Raw genomic sequence first — 13,545 nt, 5'->3', positions numbered from 1 at the left:
AGTGCCTGTTTGTCTTTCTGTCCGGGCCGGTTGTCTGTCCGCGCTGCCCCTCCCTGTACAGACTCCCTGGCGGTCAAGTCTCGAGCGGACATCCGCAGTGGAGGGGGGAGGAGCTCTCAGTAAGAGGGAGGGCGGAGGGGCCGATGGGGGCCGTCCATGGCCCCCCAGCCGTGGAGCTCTGGCGCCACCTAGCGGCCGCGCCGCCCCCTGCAGCCTCTGGGGGACGATCACACCCCCCGCCGGGCGGGGCCAGGAAGCAATGGAGGCGCAGGGACTCCCACGACTACTACAAGGTCAGTGAGAGCCGGGGAGGGGCACGAGGGCTCACCAGAGGCCGGAGAGTGCGGGGCACAAGAGAGTGCACGAGGGTTCACCAGGAGCACGACTGCGTGTGAGCAGGAGGGCAGGCACCAGAGGGAGACCCGGGGGGGGTGGCGTGGCACACGGGAGTGTGCAGAAGTAAGAGCGTTTGAGAGTGTGGGACACATGGGAGTGTGGGGCACACGGAGTGTGCAGGAGTTAGTGAGTGTGCAAGTGTGGGGCACATGGGAGTGTGTGAATGGGGTGCACAATGGATTGTGCGTCTGCGCCGCAGCGAGAGTGCAGAAGAGTGTGCAAGTGAGACTGCGGGTGCAACAGAAGGAACACAGCGTATGTTCTGCAGGGGCGAGACACTAGCACCCGTTCCTAGAGTGTGCCTGGAAGGAGTGAGGGAATGTGCACAGAAGAGGGAGCGAGTGTCTGTGGAAGGAGTGAGGGAGCGTGTATGGTAGGGGTTAGAGTTTATGGAAGGAGTGAGGGGCGCGAGTGTGCGCGGGAGGAGTGAGTGTGCGCGGGAGGAGTGAGTGTGCGCGGGAGGAGTGAGTGTGCGCGGGAGGAGTGAGTGTGCGCGGGAGGAGTGAGTGTGCGCGGAAGGAGTGAGTGTGCACGGAAGGAGTGAGTGGAAGGAGTGAGTGTGCACAGGAGGAGTGAGTGTGCGCGGAAGGATTGTGTGCACAGAAGGAGTGAGAGGGTGTAGATCTGAATGTGCGCGGAAGGAGTGTGAATGTGCGCGGAAGGAGTGTGAGTGTGCGCGGAAGGAGTGTGAGTGTGCGCGGAAGGAGTGTGAGTGTGCGCGGAAGGAGTGTGTGTGCACAGAAGGAGTGTGAGTGTGCGCGGAAGGAGTGAGTGTGCGCGGAAGGAGTGAGTCAGTGTGCACGGAAGAAGGAGTGAGTGTCTGTGGAAGAAGCGAGGGTGTGTGCATGGAAGAGGGTAGTATTTACAGAAGGAGTGAGTGAGTATGCACAGAAGAAGTGAGTATGCATGGAAAGAGTGAGGGGGTTTGCGTAGGAGTGAGTGTGCCGCAGCACCAGAGGGTGCCAGGAGCAAGAGTTTGGGACTATGACAGGTGTCTGACCGTTCCCCCTTGGGCCTTTGCGTACACAGGAGTAGACAGGTCAAAGGTCAGGCTATTGTCCCCCTCATTCTCGGAGGAGTGAGTAGTAAGGGGCGCCTGGTAGTTGATTAAAGAGGTGTGAAGTGGATTCAAGATTACACTGACATTTAATAGCGCCGGCTGCCGGCTTCGAGGTACTGCCCTGGGCATCGGCATTCACTCTTTTACAAATAAAGCACTCCTTGTCACCTACAAGCGCTCCAATTGCATGGCTGATCCTGTCTCACAGAGAAAAGGGATTTACTCCTGCCCTTTTCAGGAGTACAACATTTATGTCCTTTTCCACCTTTGGGACAGTGCAGGGTCTGTGGAGAGTACTAGAGACCCGTGCGTGTTCCTCGTCCCAGTACGCACTGGTGACTGGCCCCTGTTGTTCTCGGGCCCCCAGCTGTGAGACTGAAGGCTGTCATCAGCAACAGAGGAGGCCGGGCGGCCTTAAACATGTCAGACAGGCGGTCCGGCCCCACGTCTGGAAGCTTCAATGTCCGTCCGTCCGTCCATCCGTCCCTCCGACCTGCTGGCTGTTTTCAGACACACATTTCATTTTATGAATCGCCACGGACAGCTGTTTATTTGAAGCAAGGAGCGATGTGTTCGTCGAACCGCTCTCGGTTTAATCGAAGATGTTGTTCATTTTTAGGTCTCGCCTTTACCATTCCACAGGAGTGGGAAATGGGGAGAATTCAAGTCGGCAAAATCCTCTTCAAACCAAGGGCTTTCAGCCCCGCGGTTTTCTTGCAGTTCACGTGAATCACGTGAGCAAACATGCACGCGCATTCACGACCAGGGCTTCTCCTCCCCTAGCAGCACTTCTCCCACACCAGCAACTCCCACACCAGCACCTCCCCTCTCTCTCCCCGCAAACACAGCCTTGCCCTAGCAGCACTCCTCCCACACCAGCACCTCCCCCCTCCCACACCAGCACCTCCCCTCTCTCTCCCCGCAAACACAGCCTTGCCCTAGCAGCACTCCTCCCACACCAGCACCTCCCCCCTCAGCACCTCCCCTCTCTCTCCCCGCAAACACAGCCTTGCCCTAGCAGCACTCCTCCCACACCAGCACCTCCCCCCTCCCAAACCAGCACCTCCCCTCTCTCTCCCCGTAAACACAGCCTTGCCCTAGCAGCACTCCTCCCACACCAGCACCTCCCCTCTCTCTCCCCGCAAACACAGCCTTGCTGTTTATTTTTTGTTTGCCACACATGCATAAAATAGGATTTGATGCACGGGTGATTCATTTGCGTGGCAGGAAGCAGTATTCCGCACGGTCTCGCACAGAGACGCATATTCCATTTTATCAAGGGTATCACCGCTTCTACGAAGATCGGATAATGAAGGGGAAATCCCTCGAAATTCGCACGCAGAACTCCCAAGCTACCTTCTGAAGAGGCATCCGAGCTGACTGGCTGGCGGTCGTGAATGAGCTTAATGCTGCTTGCTTTTTCAGACACTTGAGGGAAATGAGCTTGGTTAGAAAGCATGACAGTGACAGCCACGGAGAAGCTAAAAAATATCTGCATCTGCCTCTCTAGAGTGTTTCTATTTCCCGCTGGTTTACTTCCATTTTCTTTGCTGTTGTTGTCTAGAGCTCTGCAGATACTCACACCCCATATGCCTGCTCCCCCTCCCCCCACGCCTCGCACCATACTCCCCCCCCCCCCCCCCCCAGGCCTCGCACCATACTCCCCCGCCGTTCGAGATTGTTTCTATTTCGTGCTGGTTTACTTCCATTTTCTTTCCTGTTCTTGTCTAGAGCTCTGTAGATACTCGCACCCCATATGCCTGCTTCCCCTCCCCCCACGCACCATACTCCCCCGCCGCACGCCCCCATATGCTCGTTCCCTCCCACTGGTTTTATCTTGTTTTAATAGCAATACACCAATGACTGTCACTTGCGAGTTACTGTAGAACCCTAAGCACCCATGAAGAAATATCTGACCTTTCATTGGCTAAAAGAATGTTTTTGTGAAGAGACACCCTACAACAACAGTAGGGCACGAACAGAGCACAACCAATATGTCGCCATATGGTCAGCGTCTGTGGACGCCATGTAATGATTTTATAATGACATTCGGGCCAACATGAGAATCTATCTTAGTTTATAATGATATTTCTGAGACCTGAAAGGGATACTGGGGTGATACAGAGGTTAAAGTGTCTAAACTCCGTTCCCAATATCCACTAAGCTGCAAAATCTAATTTTCTTTTACAAAATTCTCGTTTGCTATTGTGGCGCAGATAGCCGTTTGCCGTTGACAGTTACATTCCCAAGTGGATTTAAGAAGTAATTCGTGGCCCCAGGCTTACATTTGTTTTCCCCACACAACATTTCTGCAGGCACGCCATTTTTTTTCCATCCTTGCCTACTGCGTTTACTGTTCTTCCAAGCTCTCTGGCACATTAAAATGAAATAGCCGAGAATTTCATTTGATCTTTTTCTTTTGAATTCAATGGGCTTTCTTTTCAGTAATGATGTCTGCAGCCCGCGCTTATCTAGCAGCGTTTCCCTGGCTCCACTTGCGTTCTTGTATGTCCCAGAACACGAGGCGCGTGCGCACAGCTACCTAGAACCGGAAAAGGAAACCCTTTGCGGTTTCTGAGACACTGAATGACTCCTTCGCAGAAGAAACACAGCTTCAGTTCTGAAGCCATCTTTACCGTGGGTAAATGCCAACGATGACTTTATCTTGCTTATCTAATCCCGTGCATTTCTTGTAGAGGCTGAAGACATCCTTCCAAGGGCGAAATAATCACTTTCACCTTTCCCTTTTATATTCTTTCAAATGTCTAGCGCATACCCAGTCTAAAAATACACTTTATTTTATATCACTGTGGAAATGCTCGGGTTTCTACTGATATTGTTCACTGTAGATCTGCATGCTCTCACAACTGTCCCATTCCAAGATGGCTGGCAACTGCCTTTAATAGACCATAGTAAACCTGGGTTTCCAATTTTTTAGGTCTCGTGACCTACAATGCGCGCAAGCGCATTGAGGGATCGAGAATTCAGGTGCTCAAAATCCTCGTGAAACCACGGGCTTTTTGCTGCGGACTCATACATGCAAAGCACGCGAGCACAACCAATCAATGTATTTGGCTTTTCTGCACTCCAATGTGCTGTCCGTATGCATCGTAATATTATATGTTCCTTTTTGACTAAAAAAAGCGATGCGCTCTTCAAAGCAAATATTTTTAACATTAACTGGAGAGGCCGGGGATTGAACCCGTGGCCTCATACATGCAAAGCACGCGAGCAGAACCAATCAATGTATTCAAATTATGTGTAAAGAGAAAAGTCCCAATCCCGCAACTCAGTCATGCCGTCCCTAATCTCGGGGAGTTCTATAAGTGAAGATATGTCTCTCCCGAGGACACTCTTATGTCCCGGACATAACAACAAGCACTGGCATTGCCAATAGGTCTCGCAGTAGGAAAGTTGGAGCTATTACAATTGCAAATAACAATGCCTTTTATTTTTGTTTTCATTTAAAAAACATAAAGGGCTTTGTCATTTACAAAACCAATATCTCCAACTTTCCTACTGCGAGACCTATTGGCAACGCCAGTGCTTGTTGTAAATAGCAGCTTCTGAAGGAAAGTCCGGACTCCAACCCTGTGGGACCCTACAGCCTGCGGTCACTGCTGTCCAGGTGAGGGGTTCAATGCAAAGCTCAAGTCAGAAACCGGAGCCACTGGGTTTCATTCACCGTCTCACAATTCTCCAAAAACATTTATTTTTAATGATTTGCAAACATGTGTTTCAAAAAGTGTAGGGTCATTATCGCATTCTTGGGTAAACGAAAAGAAAAAATCGGTTCTGAACGTTAATCCTGCATTGTAGGTATGCACTGAGGCAGTGCTTAATTTTAGCCGGTGGTTGCCGGTGGGGCCCATCAGTACTCATTTTTAGGGACCAACAATTTTTTTTTCTTGTTGGACCCAAAGCAGGAAAGAATACGCGTTTGCAATGCAATAGATCTCGCATTTACAAGAGTTTGAACTATTGCCAATGCAATCGCTTAAACTCTCGCAAATGCGAGACCTATTGCATTGCACATATTTGTTTACTAGTCCCCATGCAGTGCTTTCACATTTATGGAGGCCACGCCCCTTTCTTTAGACAAGCCTCGTCTAAAGAAAGGGCCATGGACCACATTAACCCTTAAAGTGTGCCCATCGTCCAACGGCCGTCGCAAGCACTACCTCGGTAGTGCTGTGCACGTTCGTTAGCTGGCACGGCCACGCCCACTCAATGGAACGCCCCGCACCACAGTGGAATTGCAGTCGCAGTGAAAGGGTTAAAGGGAAATCGCGGCATGTAATGTAAATGTAAAATTAATACTTGTATAGCGCACTACTCGCCCGCAAGGGTCTCATGGCGCTTGTACGAATAACGCTCTGGAACCCGTCCTGGCTTTCCCTGTGAGGCGTCCACTCCTGGGCACCCCCAAGGTGGAGGCCAGGCATCCTTAGCGTTGTGGGGGCCGTTGTGGAGATTAAGCAAGCTATTGCCCAGAGTAGCAGAGTGGGCTCCATGTTTGGAATAGGCACCAAGGCGAGAATTATCAGGTCCGTGGAATTTTGAGCCCAAGACCCACCGAGGCGGAGAATTGAAACCTGGTCCGGGGCTAGACCTCTGCATCAGGGTCTGCCGCTCTAACCGTTGAGCCACACTTCTCCACGTGGCATAGGGCGCTATGAAAAAAAAAAGCATCTGTTTGTCAAGTTGACAAACAGATTTTTTTTTTTGTCAAAACGCCCCATGCCACGTTTTCACTATAGTAGCGGCCAGCACCTTTCTTTAGATGTCGCTTGTCTAAAGAAAGGAGCACGGCCTCCAAGAATGTGAAAGCGCAGCATGGGCACTAGAAAACAAACAAATACATAAATAAGCACTGCAGCTATACTTAAAGCGGACCACCCAGGTAAAATAAAGAAAGAAACACAACCACTATAGTTAAAGTGGGCCGCCATTAGTAAATAAAGTAAAAGCAGGCGGCGTGCTACGATATAGTGGGTGGAATAGGGACAAATCTTTTAACAAAAAAGTGCTCACAGCCAAGATAAAGCTGACCGTGTAGCAAGACAAGAAAAGGGTCCAGGCGTTATGGGAGGTAACATGCAGACAAGGTGGGACTAACAAGCCTAATCACGACTCGAAAGCCAGTGTTTACGAAGGACAATGACGCAGGCCAATTAAAAATATGGGTGGAGAGTGAGCGGGCTTCAAAGCCATACACAATACAGCAGGCCTTGTAGCAGCGCATGTGCGCTGCCTTTAGGCTCGACCTAAAAAAGCCACAGGGGGGGGAAGAAGGAGGAAGAGAAAGACACAGGTAGAAAGAAGATATGAAAAGAATGCACAGGAGAGACCTATAGGGGCAGGAGGCAGACTCGAGAGAAGATATCCTCGGGATTCATGAGATAAAGGAGCAGGGGTGTCTGGTGGTGGATGAAAGAGGCACGTGGTGGAATCAAGAGTAGACATCCTCGGGACTCTGGATATAAAGGGATGGGGAGTGTCTGGCATAGAGACGAGTGTTGTTGAGTGAAGAGGTACAGAGTGGCATATGCATGGTGTGGTAGCGCTGCCATTACAGTCAACACATTTCCAATTGAATGGACCATTACATTTGCACAGACATACAGTTTTACTGATAAAAGCATACAGCGAATAAACAGTAGACTATAGAAATGTCATCATCTAGTGTATTGATTTGTTTTGATTGTATCAAAATATTTGTTTGCACCACACTGCATAATTACCCAAAAAGTGCTCTAATTGTGGTTTCCTAATTCTGATATATGCTAAAATGTCTGCACGGTTCATTACAGACATTTACGTTTTGTTGACTGCTAGAAACAAGCCTTTCACAGCAAGAGTGTCGCATAAATCCTCTCACTTTAAAGTCAGAGAAAGAAAAGTAAACACCAAGCTCCTTCTAACTACAGCCTGACATTTGACCTCTGTTTTTGAACGCACAGCAAATGCGACGAGATAAGAACATGATTTAAAGGCCGGTTTACAGAAAGCAATGACTCATGGAAAAAAACTGTAAATAGGCGATACTACACAGGAGGGAGGAACTCATGCTGGACAGCCTGAAAGAAATAAAGCCAGCAAATAGCCAGAAAATGTGTGTTACAAACCAGGAAGCCAATAGTAAGCAATGGATGGAATGCATTGCCGGGGAAGCTTTCTGAATGTCTCCAAAATGTCGTTCGCAAACTAGGTAGCTGCGCTCTCTGGTAGGCTGCAACCCAAACCCCACGCGACCCCCCTATCGATTTGTCCATTTTCCTAACTTTCTGCATTAGAGACCATTGTTATGTAGTTTGCTAACAGCCATTCATGAATAAATATGTATCAAAACGATTTCTAGATCTGTTCTGCGGAGAACTTCATACAGTGTTGTTGAGCGGTTTTGTCGCCAACTCTTATCCCTTTGTGTGCTGTGTTTTGTTTTTATCAGTGATACTTTCGCATCAGCATTTTATAAGAGATGAATTGAACATCCCTGGGAGTCAGTGGGGTCCTTCACTCAGGAGCTTTGCCTAACATCTGCAGTAGGGCTGGGCGTAGTTTGCAAAGTGGCGCTTTGCGAAGTGCACTTTGCACTATGCTAGCTACGCGTAGCACTATGCGAGCTGCGTATTAGCATGTTCACACTGTGCAAGATGCTGTTTTCAATGATTGCACAGTGCAGACAAGCATTCGGCACTGTACAATCATTGAAAACAGCATCTTGCACAGTGCTAGCTGTAGTTTTCTGCCGCTCGAGGAGATTTTTCCTCGAGCGGCAGCTTTCTCAACGCAGACTGGTAGTTTCTCATCGCGAGCGGTCGCGAGCATACGCAACCACTTGCAATGAGAAAACAGACCTCCCCGCGTTGAGAATCTCACATGGAGGTTTATTTTCCACGCTCGCGATCGGCAACTTGATGTTGCTGATCGCGAACGACGAAAAAATCTCGCCAGGATGTCATTTTGCTTGCTCGCGGTCGCCAAATTGACGTTGAGTACCGCGAACAAGCAAAAAATGACCGCTGCACTGCGCTACACATCTTTGCACTGTGCTACGTGCAGCTCGCGTGGTGCGAAGTTGCGCAAACTTTGCAAACTACGCGAGCGTAGCGTAGTGCTTTGCCCAGGCCTAATCTGCAGTCTCCGACATATGCCTGTGGTGACGCACAACGTGTCGGCGCCGCTGTCTCATACCTGATGTGATCAGCAGAAAAGTGATCTTTCAGGTGTACTTTAATTGTTAGCTCACCTGGAGGAAAGCTTTTTTTTTAAGTTTGTTATTAAAAACATTTACTGGCAGTTACATAACATGAAAACAAAAAGCTAATAATTAAATGGATGTAACAATTAAGAATATACAACATGCAGGTACAATTACTCAAAATTCTGGCAGTAGCTGTAAAACAAATGAAATTAATATACCCGCAAGGAACAATATCAAAGGGGAATGAAAAGGGGGGGGGTGCATGGAAATATATCACCATATAATGTTGTACTGCGGATACATTTGACCTGCAGACATAGCTGTGAAGGTGAAAGTACAGTCTATAATACAGTAATAAACCCTATAAATGAAGACCGAGAGGAATCTTGCACGCTGGTTTAAGGTGGTTTCTGTGCCTCAGCTGAAGTTGAGATGTTCTTCCTAGCTGGCAAACTAGATTCGGATAGAAAATGAATAATTGTTAGCCATAGTATCAAGTCTATGGTTGAAACTTATAGCGTACTCCCAGGATTGGGAAGTACCGTGAGCATTTTTTCCAATTAGATGTTTTTAAATAAAAAATGGCGGCTATAAGTAAATCTACCAGTCTGTGGCCCTTAGCTAGTACAATCAATCAATCCGCATTTGTCAAGCGTGGCACTTTCACCCCTAGGGCTATCTGGGTGGTGAGGCGGCCATCTTCCCCTGAAAAAGCAGGTCTTGAGTATCTTTCCGAAGTCTGCCAGGGAGGGGGCTCTTCGGAGGTGGTGGGAAAGTACCAGGTCTTGGCGGCGCTATAGGAGAAGGAGCGTCCCCCCCACTGCAGCTGCGACAGATGCTGGGTTTGTGCAGGCGGGCAAGTGAGGAGGAGCGCAGGTGTCATGTGGGTAGACAGAAGTTCAGTCGGTTGTTGATGTAGGACGGTCCTCGATTGTGTCGAGCTTTGAGGCGTGCATGAGGATCTTGAACTTGCATCTCTTCTGGATGGGGAGCCGGTGGAGGTCTCTGAGGTCATAGGTTATGTGCAATTGTTTGGAAAGGTCCAGGATGGGTCTGTCTGAGGTGTCCTGTGTGGTCTGGAGTTTTCTGAGGAGCTGGGTGGAGATGCCGGAGTAGAGAGCATTGCCATAGTCGAGGCAGCAGGTGATGAGGGCATGAGGGATGGTCTGTATGGCGCTGACTGTGGTCCATCTGAAGAGTCTGTGCAGCATAGGAAAGGAGTGGAAGCAGGGGGATGATGCCGAGGTTGCGTGCATGGTCTGTCGTTGTGGGTGCTGGTCCGAGTTCTGCTGGCCACCAGCTATGGTCCCAAGTGGAAGTCTTCTTCCTGAAGATCAGTACTTCTGTCGTATTGGAGTTGAGTTGGAGGCAGTTGTCTCTCATCCAGTTGGCTACTTTGGTCATGGCGTTGCAGAAGCATGGCTTTGGCGGGGTCCTCGGTGAGCGAGAGGGTTAGTTTAATGTCATCTGCATCGGAGATTATGTTAAGTCTGTGGGATCTGACGATGTCTGCCAGGGGGGGGGTCATATAGGTGTTGAACAGAGTGGGGCTGAGGGATTATGTTTGGGGTATGCCGCATATGATGTTTATGGGTGTGGAGGTGAAGGGACGCAGCCAGATGCTCTGTGTGCATCCTGTAAGTAAATAGGCTATCCACTTGAGAGCGTTTTGCTAGAATGCCGATATTGTAGACTAGAGTCTGTCGATGAGGGTGTGGTGGGAGACGGTCTCGAAAGCCGCAGAGAGGTCGAGAAGGATCAGGGCACAGTTTCTCTGTGGTCGAGGAGAGTTCTGATGTCATCTGTGTTGGCGATCAGGGCAGTCTCAGTGCTGTGGTTGGTACAGAATCCTGATTGTGAGGTGTCAAGCAGGTTATGTTGATCCAAGTATTCATTGAGCTGTTGGTTGATGGCTTTCTCGAGTACTTTGGTCGGTTAGCGGATTGGGGAAATCAGTCGATCATTTTTGAGATGGCTCGGGGCGGGTGGGGGCAAACAACCGCAACTGCCCAACAATGAGGTAAAACAAAACCCACACAGAAATGAACCAAAGCGGCCTGTGCCACAAACAAATAACATCAGGAAGTTACCACTAAAATGAGCCACGGACAAAACAATAACAATTAACAATAAAAATCAGGCAGTGGTAGGTGGGACTGAGCCAGGACGGCCTCCAGAGCTGGGACCGAGGCGTCGTCCTTGAACTCGCGGAGCGAAGCAGCGGCCAGAGGGGAGGGGGGCACAGGACCAGAGTCAAGGGCTACAGACCACTCTGGACTGATACTACCTAAGAAAATGTTAGAAAATGAAAAAGGTATATTCACCTAAAAACTCTTGATAATTTGGTGCCCTACCTGCCCCTAAATGGGTAGGTAGCAGGACATTCGAATCGCATGTGCTTTAAATCAGCTTTTAAACAATTGCTGGACCACGAAGATGAGTCACAATCCTTAGAGAAATGTTTCTGGTTTGTGTAAGTAAATAATATACGTTGACAATCAAAATATAGTTTGTGTAGATTTGGATTTTCTAGTAGAGTTATGAATTATAAACCACATTTTGCCTCACAGATCATAGGCCAATGGTTGAATGGGTCTGTTTCCCACAGACCCATTTCAGAGTCCGTCGATCGTTAGAGGAGGGTGATCATAGGTTTTAATCGAGGAGGCCTTGGGACTAGTGGGTAATAGAGGGAGTAACCCTGGCACAAGATCTGCCTTTCCACACCACCAAGCAGCAGTAGGTACATAGTCTCTAGCTTAATTAGGTAATTACAGTGTCTGGTCTTCTTTTGCGGCAGCGCGGAGGGCCGTCATGCAGAACAGATTGCTGTTTTCAGGCCCAGTTCCCTTCCCTTTTGATCATTAACTTCAGAGTGCAGTTGTGTGTTTGATGTCAGCGAGGCATGTCCAGGACTATGATAATCTACATGTATGTTTACACTCCTTACCATGGCACTGCTCGAGAGAATGGTGGCTTATTTCGTTTTAACTCCCGCAACGCCTTTATGTGATTGCTGATGTAAATTGTAACATGCTGTGTTGCTTGTGGGTTGAAGTGTAACATGCTTTGATAATTTTAATACACTCATTGTAGCATCTTGTCTGGCTGATGGGCTCTGATTTGGCACAGCAAAGGTTCCTGCCCAGGGCAGTGCATTAGCTGTGTGGCACAAACGCAACACCGGTCAACAAAAATCGAGCAGACATTTCTGTGATTGGTCCACACGCCTGACCTTTTGGTCCACACACCTGACCTTTTGGTCCACACACCTGGCCTTTTGGTCCACACGCCTGACCTTTTGGTCCACACGCCTGACCTCTTGGTCCTCATGCCTGGCCTCTGGGTCCTCAGCCTGGCCTCTGGGTCCTCATGCCTGACCTCTGGGTCCTCATGCCTGACCTCTGGGTCCTCATGCCTGACCTCTGGGTCCTCATGCCTGGCCTCTGGGTCCTCATGCCTGACCTTCTGGGTCCACATGCCTGACCCTCTGGGTCCACATGCCTGATCTTCTGGGTCCACATGCCTGACCTTCTGGGTCCACATGCCTGACCTTCTGGGTCCACATGCCTGACCCTCTGGGTCCACATGCCTGACCTCTGGGTCCACATGCCTGACCTCTGGGTCCACATGCCTGACCTCTGGGTCCACATGCCTGGCCTCTGGGTCTACATGCCTGACCTCCAAATGTACAGAGAACCTCGGGGGACGTGAACTACCACCACGCATCAATCCAAGGACTGTCATTGTGTTTCCACCACTTTTGGTGCATTTCCACAACCTCACTATTACCTTGACAACTCTACCTGTTAATGGCACCACCACACCGCTACACTACTGCCTCATCGCTCCTGTGAGCTACATCTTTACCATGCAGTCCTGCCTCTGAACGCTACTCGGCCAGCCTCCCTATTGCAGTAGCACCACAGTACTACTGCTACCCACCATTGCACAATAGCACTGCATTCCCATTTACAGCATCACACTACTATACTCTAGAGCACACTCAATCAATCAATCAATGACACTTGTAGAGCGCGCTACATACCCGTAGGGTCTCAAGGCGCTGGGGGAGGGGGGGTGCCGCTACTGCTCGAACAGTAACTGCAATACAATACTTTGCAATGCATTTGTAGAGCGCACAGCTACCTCTGAGGAGGCTTCCCGGCGCTAGCAGAAGAAACAGCCACAGGAAACCAAAGAGAAGAGATGCTAACTGCTGTTTACGCAGGAGTTGAAGAGTAAGGTTTGCAAGCTTTTTCTAAAAACAGCTTTGGACGGGACAGCTTTGGAGGGGCTGCTTCTCAAAGGAAGCAGAGACTCATTGCACGGCTCAGTTGCCAGGAAGTTGAATGATCCGCCTGTTCTAGCCTTGTGAGTACAGGAGTTGGAAGAGTTTGAGATTGTTGGATCTCAAAAATCACCTGGACATACGGCTTGAAGAGGCACCCGATGTAGAGAGGACCCTTGTTGTTGTAGGCCCGAAAGGCTATGATGAGTGCCTTGAACTGGAGCCTTTTATTGACTGGAAGCCAGTCTAGATGACGTGGGTTTCCTGACACCGATGTCCAGGGGGGATCTTGAGAATTGGCCGGGTAGCAGAATTCTGAATGATTTGGAGTCGCTGTATCAGAAAGGCCGGGAGCCCCAGAATCGATCTGTTGTCGTAATACAACCTGGATGTAATCAAGGCGTGGCCAATCCTCTTGCGAAACTCCACAGGGATAAGAGGCAGCATCCTTCTCCGCGACCTCAGAGTGAAGAAGCAGGTGGTGGATAATGCCTTGAATTGGGGCTCGAAAGTAAGGCCGGAGTCAAATTTCACCCCAGGGTTTCTTACCTCAGGTGTCAGAAGGGGGCCCAATCCGGACGTCCACTAAAG

The 13,545-nt window shown here is 49.5% G+C and overlaps 1 protein-coding gene across 2 annotated transcripts in view; it reads left to right on the top strand.

Annotated features, from left to right (window-relative positions):
* The first annotated feature begins 230 nt into the window (after window positions 1-230).
* The window catches only part of SLC43A3 (solute carrier family 43 member 3), a 468,756-nt gene continuing 455,441 nt past the window's right edge, over window positions 231-13,545 (top strand). For both annotated transcript variants that reach the window (XM_086953361.1, XM_086953355.1), the window contains exon 1: window positions 231-293. The gene's annotated coding sequence lies outside the window, so the exon portion shown is untranslated. The remainder of the gene's footprint in view (window positions 294-13,545) is intronic.

This window comes from Lissotriton vulgaris, chromosome 1_2, assembly GCF_964263255.1.
Source record: "Lissotriton vulgaris chromosome 1_2, aLisVul1.2, whole genome shotgun sequence".
NCBI lineage: Eukaryota > Metazoa > Chordata > Amphibia > Caudata > Salamandridae > Lissotriton > Lissotriton vulgaris.
This window is presented reverse-complemented; position numbering and strand designations above follow the sequence as displayed.